This window comes from Mobula birostris, chromosome 22, assembly GCF_030028105.1.
Source record: "Mobula birostris isolate sMobBir1 chromosome 22, sMobBir1.hap1, whole genome shotgun sequence".
Lineage (NCBI taxonomy): Eukaryota > Metazoa > Chordata > Chondrichthyes > Myliobatiformes > Myliobatidae > Mobula > Mobula birostris.
In genome coordinates this window covers 54,172,904-54,189,795 of record NC_092391.1, presented here as the reverse complement: position 1 = coordinate 54,189,795, position 16,892 = coordinate 54,172,904, and the positions used below count along the sequence as shown (strand labels likewise).

General features: G+C 47.4%; 1 protein-coding gene and 1 non-coding gene across 5 annotated transcripts in view; one reads left to right on the top strand and one right to left on the bottom strand.

Moving 5' to 3' along the window:
* The window catches only part of adgrd1 (adhesion G protein-coupled receptor D1), a 172,677-nt gene that overhangs the window by 13,541 nt on the left and 142,244 nt on the right, over nucleotides 1-16,892 (bottom strand). The gene's annotated exons all lie outside the window — the stretch shown is intronic.
* trnaf-gaa (transfer RNA phenylalanine (anticodon GAA)) lies at nucleotides 2,365-2,437 on the top strand. The gene has a single exon. It is a non-coding gene; the product is annotated as a tRNA-Phe (tRNA).

Below are 16,892 nucleotides of genomic sequence, written 5' to 3'. Positions count from 1 at the left end.
AGACCAGATCACAGCCCAGACAACAGCCCAGACCAGAACCCAGACTGGACCCAGACCACAGTCCAGACCACAGCCCAGATCACAGACCAGACTGGACCCAGACCACAGATTAGACCACAGCCCAGACAACAGCCCAGACCAGAGCCCAGACTGGACCCAGACCACAGCCCAGACTGGACCCAGACCACAGCCCAGATCACAGACCAGATCACAGTCCAGACCAGTGCCCAGATCACAGTCCAGACCAGAGCCCAGACCACAGCCCAGACCAGACCAGACCCCAGACTGGACCGAGACCACAGCCCAGACCACAGTCCAGACCACAGCTCAGACTGGACCCAGACCACAGCCCAGACTAGACCCAGGCCACAGCTCAGACCACAGCCCAAACCACAGTCCAGACCACAGCCCAGATCAGAGCCCAGACTGGACCCAGACCACAGCCCAGACTGGACCCAGACCACAGCCGAGACCACAGACCAGACTGGACCCAGACCACAGACTAGACCACAGCCCAGACCACAGCCCAGATCACAGTCCAGACTGGACCCAGGCCACAGCCCAGATCACAGCCCAGACTGGACCCTGATCACAGCCCAGACTGGACCCAGACAACAGCCAGACCAGAGCCCAGACTAGACCCAGACCACAGCCCAGACTGGACCCAGACCACAGTCCAGACTGGACCCAGGCCACAGCCCAGATCACAGCCCAGACTGGACCCTGATCACAGCCCAGACTGGACCCAGACCACAGCCCATACCAGACCCCAGACTGGACCCAGACCACAGCCCAGACTACAGTCCAGACCAGAGCCTAGACTAGACCCAGACCACAGCCCAGACCACAGTCCAGACTACAGCCCAGACCACCGCCCAGATCACAGCCCAGATCACAGCCCAGACCACAGCCCAGACCACAGTCCAGACCACAGCCCAGACCACAGCCCAGATCACAGCCCAGATCACAGCCCAGACCACAGCCCAGACCACAGTCCAGACCAGACCCCAGACCACAGTCCAGACTGGACCCAGGCCACAGACCAGACTCGACCCAGACCACAGTCCAGACCACAGCCCAGACCACAGCTCAGACCAAAGCCCAGACCACAGCCCAGACTGGATCCAGACCACAGCCCAGACTGGACCCAGACCACTGTCCAGACCACAGTCCGAACCACAGCCCAGATCACAGTCCAGACCACAGCCCAGACCACAGCCCAGACTGGACCCAGGCCACAACCCAGACTGGACCCAGACCACAGCCCAAATCCCAGCCCAGAATAGACCCAGACCACAGCCCAGACTGGACCCAAACCACAGCCCCGACCGGAGCTGGGACCACTGCCCAGACCAGATTCTAACCCAACTCTGGGCAGTTCTCCAACGGAGGAAGTTATCACCAGTGTGTCCTGCCCCATGCACAATGCCTGATTACCACAGCAGCCAGACACCCCACCACTGACTCTGTCTACACTTCAGGCTGCCTCAGTAAAGCAGCCAGTATAATCAAACACCCCACCCACCCCGAACCTTCTCTCTTCTCCCCTCTCCCATCGGGCAGAAGATAAAAATACCTGAAAGCATGTACCCCCAGGGCTCAAGGACAGTTTCTGCCTGCTGTTATCAGACAATTGATCAGTTTCCTAGTTTGATAAGACAGACTCTTGCCCTCACAATCTACTCGTTATCACCTTGCACCGTATTGCTTGCCTGTGCTGTACTTTCTCTGTAACTGCAACACTTTATTCGGCATTTTCCCTCGTACTACACCTCAATGCACTGATCACTTGGGGCGCCACGGTTGCATAGTGATTAGCACGACACTACTAAGGCTCAGGGTGTCAGAGTTCGGAGTTCAATTCCAACGACCTCTGTAAGCAAGTTTGTATGTCCTTGCCGTGTGCGCATGTCCAAATGTCCGGTCTCCTCCCACAGTCCGGAGACGTACCGGTTAGCAGGTTAATTGGTCATTGTAAATTGCTCCGTGATTAGGCTAGAGTTAAATCTGTATGTTGTAGGATGGTGCGGCTTGGTGAGGGACAAGGTAGAGGAGTAGTACAATACCTCAGATTCAGCAAATGTGAGGTACAAGGCACAGGAGGAGTAAAATACTGCAGATATAGGAATGGTGAAGGACAAAGCACAGGGAAATACAATACTGCAGATGTTGGAATGGTGAGCTACAAAGCACAGTGAAATACAATACTGCAGATGCTGGAATGGTGAGGAACAAAGCACAGGGAAATACAATACTGCAGATTCAGAATGGTGAGATACAAAGCACAAAGAAATACAATACTGTAGTTGCTGGAACAGTGAGATACAAGACAAGAGAAGATAAGAAATTACTGTAGATATGTCAGCCGAAATAGCTCAGTTGGGAGAGCGTTAGACTGAAGATCTAAAGGTCCCTGGTTCAATCCCGGGTTTCGGCACTGGTACCTATTTATTGGGCACCTCAGTACCATATCAGTTAGTGCAACTTTGGAGTTTAATGTTTGTATGGGTCTTCTCCGACATTTAACCATGTATTGGTTAAATACATAAACAAATTTCTCGCTGTACCTCAGAACATGTGACAAAACCTCAGAGTAGGTTGAAGTATGAGCTTTGGGTCTACAAAAGGATTAACACCAGTGAGTTTGTGGGAAGGAGGAGGAGGCTGTTAGCCCCCGTGTGTGTCTGCCATGAGTTGCTGGTGACCACTTTAAACAATTCCCCAGTTCACAAGACCAACCCTGAGCTCCCAGACCCAGTTGTCACCATATACAACCCTGAGATTCACCTCCTTTTGGACACTCACAGTAAATACAAGAAACACAATAGAATCAGTGAAAGATCACATCCAACAAGATGGACAAACAACCAGTGTGCAAAAGACAATAAACTTTGCAAATATAAAAAAAGAAATAATAATAATAAGTAAACAGTAAATATCAAGAACATGAGTTCATTGGTTGTGGGAACAGATATGTGTTGGAATGAGTGAAGTTGAGTATAGTTACCCCCTTTGGTTCAGGGGCCTGATGTTTGAGGCATCATAACTGTTCCTGAACCTGGTGGTGAGAGTCCTGAGGCTCCTGTACCTCCTTCCTGATGGTTGAGGGGTGATAACTGTTCCTGAACCTGGTGGAGTGAGTCCTGAGGCTCCTGTACCTCCTTCCTGATGGTTGAGGGGTAATAACTGTTCCTGAACCTGGTGGTCTGAGTGCTGAGGCTCCTGTGCCTCCTACCTGATGGCTGAGGGGTAATAACTGTTCCTGAATCTGGTGGTGTTGGTCCTGAGGCTCCTGTACCTCCTTCCTGATGGTTGAGGGGTAATAACGTTCCTGAACCTGGTGGTGTGTTTCTGAGGCTCCTGTACCTCCTTCCTGATGGTTGAGGGGTAATAACTGTTCCTGAATCTGGTGGTGTGTTTCTGAGGCTCCTGTACCTCCTTCCTGATGGTTGAGGGGTAATAACTGTTCCTGAACCTGATGGTGTGAGTCCTGAGGCTCCTGAACCTCCTTCCTGATGGCAGCAGAGAATATCACCTGGGTGATGGGGTACTTGAGGATGGATGCTGCTTTCCTGCAACAATGCTCCATCTAGATGTAGTCAAAGGTGGGAATGCTTTACCTGTGATAGACTGGGCCATACCCACTACTTTTTGTAGGATTTTCCATACAAGAGCATTGCTGAGACAACTCGAGAGGCAGCTCTGCACACCTCAGTCCCCAGTCCCCGGGATCTCAGGTGCTGTGTGTGTGGAATTTGCATGATCTGCCTGTGAATGTATAGGCTTCCCCCGGCTTTCCAGTTTACTCCATCTCAGGTAAGCAAGTCAGGTCACTTTATGTACAATCAGTCTGCGTATATAACCTCACCTAATGAATTTATATTCATTGTGTTTTTATTGAATTCTTAATTTTTATTGTTAATGCAAGAGATGCTGGAAATCCAGAGTAACACACACACACAAAATACTGGGAGAACTCAGCAGGTCAGTCAGCATCTATGGAGGGGAATAAACAGTTAATATTTCAGCCAAGACCTTTCATCAGTTCCTGATAAAGGAACTCGGCCCAAAAATTGTCGATTGTTTCGTACTTCAGAATCAGAATCAGGTTTAATATCCCTGGCATATGGAGATCACAAACAAGAGCAAATCTGCAGATGTTGGAAATCCAGAGCAACACACACGAAATGCTGGAGGAACTCAGCAGGCCAGGCAGCAGCTCGTCAACTGGTACTTTTTTTCCACTGACGCTGCCTGGCCTGCTGAGTTCCTCCAGCAGTTTGTGTGTGTTGGCATATGGAGATCGATTGAATGATCCAGCACTTGTCTGTCTCCGAGAAGATTCTGGGAACCGAGCGCGAGCTCAAGCACCCTCAAGGTGAAGAAGCTTAGAGACAGGGCATGAGCTGATGTTTAACTCCATTTCACCAATTAAAGTGTCCGTTAATCTCTGATTAGTGACGAGGAAGATTGAAACATCAGGGTGAGTGCAGAGGCAAGTGAGGCTTCAGCGCCGACTGCCTGCCTTTTGATTGCTGATGGGATCCCTCTGCTGCCGGAGAAGAGACTGGGTGGTGGCTCGCTATGCCTCTGTGGTCAAGTGGTGTCTTCCTCTCTCTCACGATGCCGTCCGAGGATGTCACCCACCCAGGTTCTCTGTTTATGGATTGGACTGTGGACTGTGGACTTTTTCAGTCCTATGGTTATTATATTCCGTGTTTTTGCCCATTCTTTCTTTTTTTGTGTGCGTGAGGGGAGGGGGTTTGGGGGTCAAAGTTCTTGTTGTATTTTGTGCAGGGGAGGGGGTTTGGGGGTCAATGTTCTTGTATTTTGTGCAGGGGAGGGGGTTTGGGGGGTCAAAGTTCTTGTTGTATTTTGTGCAGGGGAGGGGTTTGGGGGTTCAAAGTTCTTGTTGTATTTTGTGCAGGGGAGGGGGTTTGGGATCAATGTTCTTGTACTTTGTGCAGGGGAGGGGGTTTGGGGGGGTCAAGGTCCTTGTATTTTGTGCAGGGGAGGGGGTTTGGGGGTCAATATTCTTGTATTTTGTGCAGGGGAGGGGGTTTGGAGGTCAATGTTCTTGTATTTTGTGCAGGGAGGGGGTTTGGGCGTCAATGTTCTTGTATTTTGTGCAGGGGAGGGGGTTTGGGGGTCAATGTTCTTGTATTTTGTGCAGGGGAGGGGGTTTGGGGGTCAAAGTTCTTGTATTTTGTGCAGGGGAGGGAGGTTTGGGGGGGTTTGATGACTGGGTTGCTGTTCATTCCTGTGCGGGGTGGGGGGGAGGGTTTGATATTTTTCTTTGAACGACTATCTTTGTTTTCTTTGTTTCGCGGCTGTCTGGGGTAGACAAATCTCAGAGTCCTGCATTGATAATAAATGATCCTTTGATATGCCGTGAGTTTCCATGGATCGCAAGTTTCCAGAGATGCTGCCTGACCTGCTGAGTTCCTCCAGCATTTTGTGCGTATTAATGCATATCGTGTTTATTTAAGGCTGAATCGGATCCGAGTATCGGAGGAACAATCATTTCACCCTCCTTCACACTTGAGTACTGAAGGCTGACAATAAGCGTCATTGGTTGCTGCAAGTTGTGCCCACTGTCTGTGGCATTGGGGAGCTAGTGGGCATGAGAGAGACATTGTGTTACAGGGACAAGGAGGGAACCGTGTCTTGGACCCAAATGCTATTGTGTTAGAAGCTGAAACACAGTACATACAACAGTATAGTACAGTACAGTACAGGCCCTGCAGCCCACAATCTAAAGATCAACACAGCCCAAGGACGTGCTGGGGACAGTACACAGATACCATTAGACCACAAGATATAGGAGCAGAATTAGGCCATTCAGCCCATTGAGTCTGCACCACCATTTCATCATGGCTGATTCATTTTCCCTCTCAGCCCCAATCTCCTGCCTTCTCCAGGTATCCCTTTATTTCCTGACTAATCAAGAATCTATCAACTTCTGCCCTAAATATACACAATGATTGGATCTCCAGAGATGCCTGTGGCAACAAATTCCACAGATTCACCACTCTCTGGCTAAAGAAATCCTTTCTCGTCTCCATTCCAAAAGGATGCCCTTCTATTCTGAGGCTGTGTCCTCTGGTCCTAGACTCTTCCACCACAGGAAACATCCTCTCCACGTTCACTCTATCAAGGCCTTTCACCATTCGATAGGTTTCAATGAGATCACCCCCATTCTTCTGAATTCCAGTGAATACAGGCACAGAGCCATCAAACACTCTTCATTAGATAAGCCTTTCTATCCCCGAATCATTTTCATGAACTTCCTTTGAACTCTCTCAATGTCAGCACATCCTTTCTTAGAAAGGGGCACAGAACAGTCGACAATGCTCCAAAGCGAGGCCTCACCAACGCCTTACAAAACCTCAGCATTACATCCTTGCTTTTCTATTCTAATTCTCTCAAAATGAATGTGAACTGCTACGTTTCCAACAACAGTGCAACATACCCACAACTACTAACCCTAACCGGTACGCCTTTGGATTGTGGGAGGAAACCAGAGCATCTGGAGGAAACCCATGCGGTCTCAGGGAGAACGTGAAGATTCCTTACAGAGATAGCAGTGGCAAAGGAACGCAGGTGAAAGATTCAAAGGTTCATTTATTTATTATCGAAGCATGTATCCGTATACAACTCTGAAATTTGTCTTCTCCAGATAGCCAAAGAACATGGAAGCCGTTCAGGGAGAAACATCAAACCCACCCTCTTTCCGCACAAAAAACAGCAGCATCATGATCATCGATCCCCAAAACCCTGCTTCCCTGCCACGAACTGGAACTGGAACAGGAACATCGATTCCCAGAAACAACCCCTCACTCACAGAAAAAAAATCTAACAGAACACAACAGAACATCAACCAACAAAACTCACAGAACAAAACTGAAAAGGAACAGGTGGTAAAAACACAAAATATAAAACCTATAAGTCTGAAAAAGCCCACAGTTCATAAATTCAATAGTCCAATCCATAAATGCAGAACCACAACACCATCCTCCAATATCACTGACATTCATCGAAAGAGAGGGACGCCACACGAGGCAGAGAGGCCTACCCACCTGACACAGAGAGCCACACAGCGAAAGGCCGCTTACAGACTCCTTCACCAGCAGCAATCAAAACGAAGGCAGTCAGCACTGAAGTTGTGCTCGCCTTACACGTTCGCCTTGATGTCTCAATCTTCTTCGATGCTTTAACAGGCGAAATGGAGTTGAACATCGAGCGTGCCTCGTCTCGAAGCTTCTTCACATCAATGCCACCCAGGTACACGCTCACTCCCCGGAATCTTCTCAGAGACAGCAAAGCGCACAAGTAATTTCCAAACTGATCTCACAGGCTCTAACAGTCCCAGAAGCACATTTAAGGTCGCTAGCGCTGTAAAGAGTGACGCGAACTGTGCGCGACACTGCCTGGCAGACTCTCAAATACAAATCCTTTCTTCATTCCAATTTCACTCTACATCAAACCAAACGCAAGCCTTCTAACAAGAACTTAACAGATTTGCTCTAGCAATTTTTTTTCTCTTTGTTTGCAAAAGGCATCGCTGAGATCTCTGGCAGTCTCCTGTCAGTGAAACACAACATTCAACAAATAAAAGATACCTAGGCATTTGTGCAGAAAGAATCTCATAAAAAAGCTGTCATCTCCAAAATTCCAACCAGACATTAAACTGCCTGGCTGGATGTAGTGTGGAAGTATAATCAATCAGCTCACAGGAGCATCACTGGCTGAGATGCCCTCAGGGTGACAAGGTAAGAGCAATCACTGCACAATACCAGCAGTCGACGATTGTGGTTCGATTCAGCACCCACAACACCAGGTTCAGGAATAGCTATTACCCCTCAACTATGAGGAAGGAGGTGAAGGAGGTACAGGAGCCTCAAGAAACACACCACCAGGTTCAGGAACAGTTATCACCCCCGTACCATCAGGAAGGAGGTACAGGAGCCTCAGGATTCACACCACCAAGTTCAGGAACAGTTATTACCCCTCAACCATCAGGCTCTTGAACCAAAAGAGATAACTTCACTCACAGCAACACTGAACAGTTCCTAAAACCTATGGTGTGCTGCCTTGTCAGTTATTTTATTTGTCATTTAGCACCCTTTGCTGGTAGTTTTGTATAGCAGTCACTTAGGTCATGTGATCTGTGTCTCTAGTTGATGACATCATCAGCAGGCATGGAGACAGTTCTCCATGTAGATCTGAGGGAAAGCTTGTGCCTTTTCATTGGACATCATCCTGACGTTCAGGTTTTTGAAAGCATCGTCGGTATGTAAAAGTATTCTTTGGGTTTATTATTTATTGATGTATATGCATATTTCCACAAATCAGAGATATTTGAATGGTTTGCATGCAGATAAAATACAGATGGAATATTCATGCGGGCCACATGTTCTGGCTAACCTGTAGTGAGAAAATGTGCATAAGATACATTGTATGTAGCAACATCTTGCTTACCAGCAGCCTATCTTTATGATATATTCAGAACTTATTTGTATACAGTATCTTGTGTATTATTTTGTATCATTTGTGATATACTTAATGCTTGCCTTGTACTTAACCAAAATGGGAATTTGGACATCTTTTGATTGTATGTTTTTCTTTCTGTCAGTTTTACCCTACTGCCAGTTGCTACATTAAAGAAAGTCAACTTGGAACGTCTTTGTCAGTGTGGTAATTGGGGAATGGAGTTTATCTGTCTGTCAATTCATGCAAGATGTGTGAAGAGGACAGGACATACGGACTCACTTTAAAGGACTCTTTATCTCATGGTCTTGATATTTATTGCATTCTTTATTAATATTGTTATTTCTTTTTTATCGCTTTCTTTCTGTGTGTGCACAGTTTGTTTTTTCCACACTGGGTGTCCACCCTATGTTTCTGGACTTCAGTTATTCAATTTGTTTTACTTTATACTTTATTGTCGCCAAACAATTGGTACTAGAACGTACAATCATCACAGCGATATTTGATTCTGCGCTTCCCGCTCCCTGGAATACAAATCGATAGTAAATATTAAAAATTTTAATTATAAATCATAAATAGAAAATAGAAAAATGCTGCTTTTGAGCAGTTTGATCGGGGTGATCAAAGCAGACTTGGGTATTTCAGCAAAGAATGACCCTGTGGCCTGCATTGTCTAGCGGTGCAGCACTGAACTGAGCTAAACTGAATATTCCTGGACTCCTGGTTTGACGTTTGATATTCTATGTGTTGTTTGCTTGCTTTTGGTCCTTTGCGCAATTTGTTCTTCATTTTCTCATGTTGGGTGTTTTGTATTTTCTTGAATGGGTTCCACGCTATTTCTTTGTTCCGTGGCTGCCTGTGCAAGGACAAATCTCAGAGTTGTATTCTGTATACATTCTTTCATAATAAATGTACTTTCAATCTTTGAATCTGTTGGTGTGGTCTTAAAGTGATTCTGTAACGGCATATGTGATGTTAGTATTCATTCCAAGAGGACTTGAATATAAAAGCAAGTATGTAATGTTTATAAGACACCAGTGAGGCCTCACTTGAAGTATTGTGAGCAGTTTTGGGCCCTTAAACTAAGAAAGGATGTGGTGATTTTGGAGAGGATTCAGAGGAGGTTCACAAAAATGATTCCGGGATTGAAAAGGTTACCGTATGAGGAGCATTTGATGGCTCTGGGCCTGTACTCTCTAGAATTCAGAAGAATAAGGGGGAGAGGGGATGGGGGATCTCATTGAAACCTATCAAATGTTGGAAGGTATCGATAGAGTGGATGTGGAGAAGATGTTTCCAATAGTGGGGGAGTCTAAGACCAGAGGACAGAACCTCAGAGTAGAGAGACGTCCATTTAGAGATGAGAAAGAAATTCTTTAGCCAGAGAGTGTGGAATTTGTTGTCACAGGCAACTGTGGAGGCCGAATCAATTGGTATATTTAAAGCAGTGGTTAATAGATTCTTGATTAGTCAGGGCATGAAGGTTCATGGGGAGAGGGCAGGAGATTGGGACTGAGAGGGAAATGGTAAAACGGCAGATCAGACTGGATGGCCAAATGCCCTAATTCTGCTCCATTATCTTATGGTCTAATGGTAATTATTGTATAAATTTATTGAGAATGCCCACAAGAAATTAATCTCAGGGTTGTTTGTGGTGACATATATGTTCTTTGGTAATAAATTTACGTTGAACTTTGAATTCCCGCCGCTGCCTGTAAGGAGTTTGTATGTTCTCCCTGTGACCGCGTGGGTTTCCTCCGGGTGCTCTGGTTTCCTCCCACAGTCCAAAGACGTACTGGTTAGTAAAGGTTAGTGAGCTGTGGGCGTGCTATGTTGGTGCCAGGAATGTGGCAACACTTGTGGGCTGCCCCCAGCGCATCCCCGCATTGTGTTGGTTGATGATGCAAAGACACATTTCATTGGGTATTTGGAAGTTTTGATTTTTATTTATTTAGAGATGAAGCAGGAGCCTCAGGACTCACACCACCAGGTTCAGGAACAGTTATCACCCCTCAACCATCAGGAAGGAGGTACAGGAGCCTCAGGACCCACACCACCAGGTTCAGGAACAGTTATTACCCCTCAGCCATCAAGAAGAAGGTACAGGAGCCTCAGGACCCACACCACCAGGTTCAGGAACAGCTATTACCCCTCAGCCATCAGGAAGGAGGTACAGGAGCCTCAGGATTCACACCACCAGGTTCAGGAACAGTTATTACCCCTCAGCCATCAGGAAGGAGGTACAGGAGCCTCAGGACCCACACCACCAGGTTCAGGAACAGTTATTACCCCTCAGCCATCAGGAAGAAGGTACAGGAGCCTCAGGACCCACACCACCAGGTTCAGGAACAGTTATTACCCCTCAACCATCAGGAAGAAGGTACAGGAGCCTCAGGACCCACACCACCAGGTTCAGGAACAGTTATTACCCCTCAGCCATCAGCACCAAAAAGGCCCTTCTGGCCCTTCGAGCTGCGCTGCCCAGCACTCTCCCCGATTTAATCCTAGTCTAGTCACAGGACAGCTTACAATGACCAATTAACCTACGTCTTTGGACTGTAGGAGGAAACCAGAGCACCCGGAGGAAATAGTCGCTGGTACTGTAAAGTATTATGTTAACCGCCATGCTGTGACGAAACAAGGCTAACCTCTCTGTGGGCTAGCGAGCAGCTGGCTGTGTATCTTTGCAAGGATCTGTCCTAGCTGATTTCACAGGGCCATAGGCAGTAAAGGAGTGAGGAGATAGGGTCAGTTCAACTGGATTTAGGACGGTACAGTGCAGGAACAGGCCCTTTGATCACATGGCCCATGCTGAACACAACGGCAAAGTATACTAAATCCCTTCCGCCTGCACGTAATCCAGAGACCTCAATTCCCTGCAAGCTAAGCACGTTCCTCCACCTCCTACATAGAACACAGCAGCACAGTACAGACCCATAGACAATGAGAACATAAGACATAAAAGCAGAATCAAGCCTTTCGGCCCATCGAGTCTGCTCCACCATTTCATCATGGCTGATCCATTTTCCTCCAGCCCCAACCTCCTGCGTTCTTCCCCTAACCTTTGATGCCCTGACCAATCAAGAATCTTATCAACCTCCGCTTTAAATATACCCGATGACTTGGCCTCCACAGTTGTCTGTGGAACAGAATTCCACAGATTCACCAGCCTCTGGCTAAAGAAATTCCTCCTCATCCCTGTTCTAAATGGATGCCCCTCTATTCTGAGGCTGTGTCCTCTGATCCTAGACTCTCCCCATCCGCTCTATCGAGAAGTGCAACATTGGATAGGTTTCAATGGGATCCCTCCTTCATTGTTCTGATTTCCAGTGAGTACAGGCCCAGAGGCCTCACCCACTTTGCATACATTAATCCTTTCAGTTCCTGAATCATTCCTGTGAACGTCCTCTGAACCTTTTTCAATGTCAGCACATCCTTTCTTAGATAAGAGGCCTAAATCAGCTCACAATGCTCCAAGTGAAGTCTCACCACTGCTTTATAAAGTCACAACTTTACATCCTTGCTTTTATATTCCAGTCCACTCGAAATTGACGCTAACATTGTATTTGCCAATTTTTTCTCTATTTAGAAAATAGCCTATGTTTTTATTTCTTCCACCGAAGTGCATGACAGTACACCTCCTGACACTATATTCCATCTGGCACTTTGCCCGTTCTCCTAATCAGTCTGAGTCCTGCAGCCTCCCTGCTTCATCACCCTATCTGCCTCTCCAACAATCTTCATATCGTCTGCAAACTTGGCATAAAGCCATCAATTCCGTCTGTCATACATCAGTCCCAACACAGACCCCTGTGGAACACCGCTAGTCACCGGCAGCCAACCAGAAAAGACTCACTTTATTGTCACTCTTTGCCTCCTGCTCTATCCGTGCGAGAATCTTCCCTGTAACACCATGGGCCCTTGTTAAGCAGTCTCATGTGCTGCACTTTGGCCCATGATATTGTGCCAACTTTTTAACCTACTCCTTTCCTCCCCCGTAATCCTCCATTTTTCTATCATCCATGTGATTATCTAAGAGTCTCTTAAATGTCTCTAACATATCTGACACTACCTCCAATGCCCGCAGCATATTCCACGCTCCCACCGCTCTCTGTGTAAAAAGAAACTACCTCTGACATCGCCCCATTCATTCCTCCGATCACCTTACAATTTTGCCCCCTCGTATTAGTCATTTCTGCCCTGGGCTTAGCTGTCCACTCTATCCATGCCTTTTACCATCTTATACACCTCTATCACATCACCTCTCATCCTCCTTCGCTCCAAAGAGAAAAGCCCTAGCTCACTCGACCTCTCCTCAGTAGACATGCTCTCTATTACCTGCTGGAGTTACTATGATCCCTGAGCTAGGGAAAACTTCCCATTAGGGTTATGTGAGCTTTGATTCAATATTCACTGCACAGAACTCCCTCTGGATCACTCCTCCCTGCCTCCATCCTGTCTTCCACTAAAGGTAAACCGGCTCTGGGCCTCACTCAGCATCCAAGAGGGTGTGGGTGTCTCAGTGACTGTATACACACACATACACACACAAACACACACACACACACACAAACACACACACACATACACACACAAACACACACACACACACACTTACACACAAACACACACACACACACACATATACACACACACACACTTACCCACAAACACACACACACACAAACACACACACACACACACACTTACTTACCCACAAACACACACACACACACATACCCACAAACACTCACACACACTTATACACACACACACTCACACACACTTACACACACATGTATACACACACACACACTTGCCCACAAACACTCACACACACACACTTACCCACAAACACTCACACACACTTACACACACACACACTCACATGTACACACACAAAGACAGAAACATACACTTACCCACTCCCTCACATACACACACAGACACACACACACACACACCCACACACCAAACCCACACCTACACATTCACATACACACAGACACAAACAAACACACACAATTACCCACACATAGACAGAGACACACACACCTAACCCCACACAAACAGAGGATGAGAGGTGACCTGATAGAGGTGTATAAGATGATGAGAGGCATTGATCGTGTGTATAGTCAGAGGCTTTTTCCCAGGGCTGAAATGGTTGCCACAAGAGGACACAGGTTTAAGGTGCTGGGGAGTAGGTACAGAGGTGATATCAGGGCTAAGTTTTTTACTCAGAGTGGTGAGTGTGTGGAATGGGCTGCCGGCAATGATGGTGGAGGCGGATATGAGAGGGTCTTTTAAGAAACTTTTGGATAGGTACATGGAGCTTAGAAAAATAGAGGGCTGTAGGGAAGTCTAGTAATTTCTAAGGTAGGGACATGTTCGGCACAACTTTATGGGCCGAAGGGCCTGTATTGTGCTGTAGGTTTTCTATGTTTCTATACCCATACATACTTACCCCCACACACATATATGTAGACACACACACACACTCACACTCACACTCACACATACATACACACACACACACATACTCTCACACACACACACACTCACATTCACACACACACACTCACACAGACACACACAGACACACACACACACACACACACACACACACACACACACACATACAGCTGGGCATCACATCCACCTACACAGGCCACGCACTCACGCAGAGTTATCATAACACCCACAGATGAACGAACTTCTTCTAGCCACCTTCTCCCTCCCACCCGACCCCGGCCTTTGTGAAACATTTGGAGAGACGTGGACATCCCAGATCTCTCGGTTTTCAAGAACAGCTTCAGACTGCTCCCTCTGCTATTGCTTGGTAACCCCAGGAAGTGTATTCCGATTAATTTTTACAGACAAATTCAGCATACAGCTACAGGAATTCATTGTATCCTCTAATTAAACTCTTTCAATTCCATAATCAGGTTTGCTTCAGCAAATTGAAGAGCAACTTCAGTAATGCATACAATTATTCTCAGCGTCAAAACTAATTACAGCTTCCCTTGCACTCTCCTAATCAGCACTGGACTGTGCTACGCGCAGTCTGTAATCATATTTAAAATGCAGGAAGAATTCTCATTCTGACCCCACCATCTGCTCCCACAACCCTGCTGAAGTGAGCACAGAACCCGTCTGCTGCCTCTCGATGAGGCCCTCCGTTGGTCAGGGTCACTCTGGGATGCTGCGTCCCAGTTGTCTACGTGATATACAAGCCAGGGCAGTACAAAATGGAGAGCAAGATGTTGCCCATGTAGCAGGCTGTCTCCTCTCTCTACGCAGCTGATGAATTGAAAGGAACGGCAGAGACCAATACAGAGTTGCCAGTCAGCGTTGAAATCAATGTAGGACTCCAGCTCCAGATTTCTCCTTCGGGGGTTTATTCCTGAAGCCCCATGAGTGGGTATAGCAGCAAGGCAGAGTTTTCCAATGTTGGCCGATGAGACCTACCTACCTGAACTACCCCCCCTTACTGCCTCCGAACTCAGTCATTTCCGTTAAATGACAGAAGCTCCTCACTGCTCACTTTGTAATCCACTGGTTGCCTTCACCCAGCAGAGTATCTCCGTTCTATTTGCCAACAGCTCAACTTCCCTGCGGCCCATCATTTTAATTCCCATTCCCGATCTGACATGTTGGTCCACGGCCTCCTCATGCACCGCAATGAGGCCCCCCCCAGCCCCCACCCCCCAGGATGGAGGAGCAACACTTTGTATTCCATCTGGGTAGCCTCCAACGTGGTGGCATGAATATTGATTTCTCACTCTGGTAAAAAAAAATGTTTCCTTTCCTCTCCCTTCTTCTATTCCCTCTTCACCTGCCTGTCACCTCCCGCTGGGTCCACTCCTTCCCTTTCTCCTATGGTCCACTCTCCTCTCCTATCAGATCCTTCACCTGCCTGTCACCTCCCCCTGGGTCCACTCCTTCCCTTTCTCCTATGGTCCACTCTCCTCTCCTAACAGATTCCTTCACCTGCCTGTCACCTCCCCCTGGGTCCACTCCTTCCCTTTCTCCTATGGTCCACTCTCCTCTCCTAACAGATTCCTTCACCTGCCTGTCACCTCCCCCTGGGTCCACTCCTTCCCTTTCTCCTATGGTCCACTCTCCTCTCCTAACAGATTCCTTCACCTGCCTGTCACCTCCCCCTGGGTCCACTCCTTCCCTTTCTCCTATGGTCCACTCTCCTCTCCTATCAGGTTCCTTCCTCTCCAGCCCTTGACCTTTCCCACCCATCTGGCTTCCCCTATCACCCTCCAGCTTGACTGCCTTCCCCTCCCCCCACACTTTTTTATTCTGACATCTCCCCCCTTCCCTTCCGGTCCTGAAGAAGGGTCTCAGCCCGAAACGTTGACTATTTGATCATCTCCACAGGTGTTGCCTGGCCTGATGAGCTCCTCCAGTATTCTGTGTGTGTTGATTTTGGTTTGCAGCAGCTGTAAATTTTCTTGTGTTTATGAGTCCTACCCTTGTTTGGGGTGGCTGGGTGGAGATACATCTGTACCAAAGGAGGTGTAAGGCACTCATTCCTTCTGCTAGTCTGCAGGTCACCCTTGGGCAAGGTGTAGCACCTGCTCTCCCCCCCCCCCCCCCCCCACCGATCAGGGTCAGGTGCAGCTGGTGCAGATCACAAGTCCTGGTCATGTGACCACTGACACCAGGCAGACAATCTCTGAAGAGTATTGATAATGGCTGGGGTCACCTGTCCTGTAAAGACACTGCCCAGAAGAAGGCAATGGCAAATCACTTCTGTAGAAACATTTGCCAAGAACAATCATGTTACCAGGATTGCCCACGTCATACCACATGACACATAATGCTGATGATGACCTTTGTTTGCTCCCAAACTGCAACACTTTGCTGTTTGGGAAACACAAATTAACCTCAGAATTAAACTGCATTTGCCATTGCTTGGCCCGCTTACCCAGATGGTGAAGGTTCCTCTGTAACCATCCTGATAACCTTCTTCACGCTCTACGTCTATCTAATGGGCTATTTTGCTCCACCCCAAGTGCTCCTTAGAGACAGAGGAACACACACAAAACAGAGGGATATTCCTTTAGAATGGAGATGAGGAGTAATCTCATTTGTCAGAGGGTGGCGAGTCTGTGGAATTCATCGCCACAGGTGGCTGTGGAGGTCAAGTCATTGGGTATATTTAAAGCGAAGGTTGATTGGTTCTTGATTATTTATTTATTGAGTTACAACATGGAACAGGCCCTTCCGACCCTTCGTGTCGTGCTATCCAGCAATTGCCTGATTTAACCCTATCCTAACTACAGGACAATTTACAATGACCAATTAACCTACCAAACAGTACATCTTTGGACTGTGTTAGGAAACCAGATCACCAGGAGGAAACCCATGCGGTTACAGGGAGAACATAC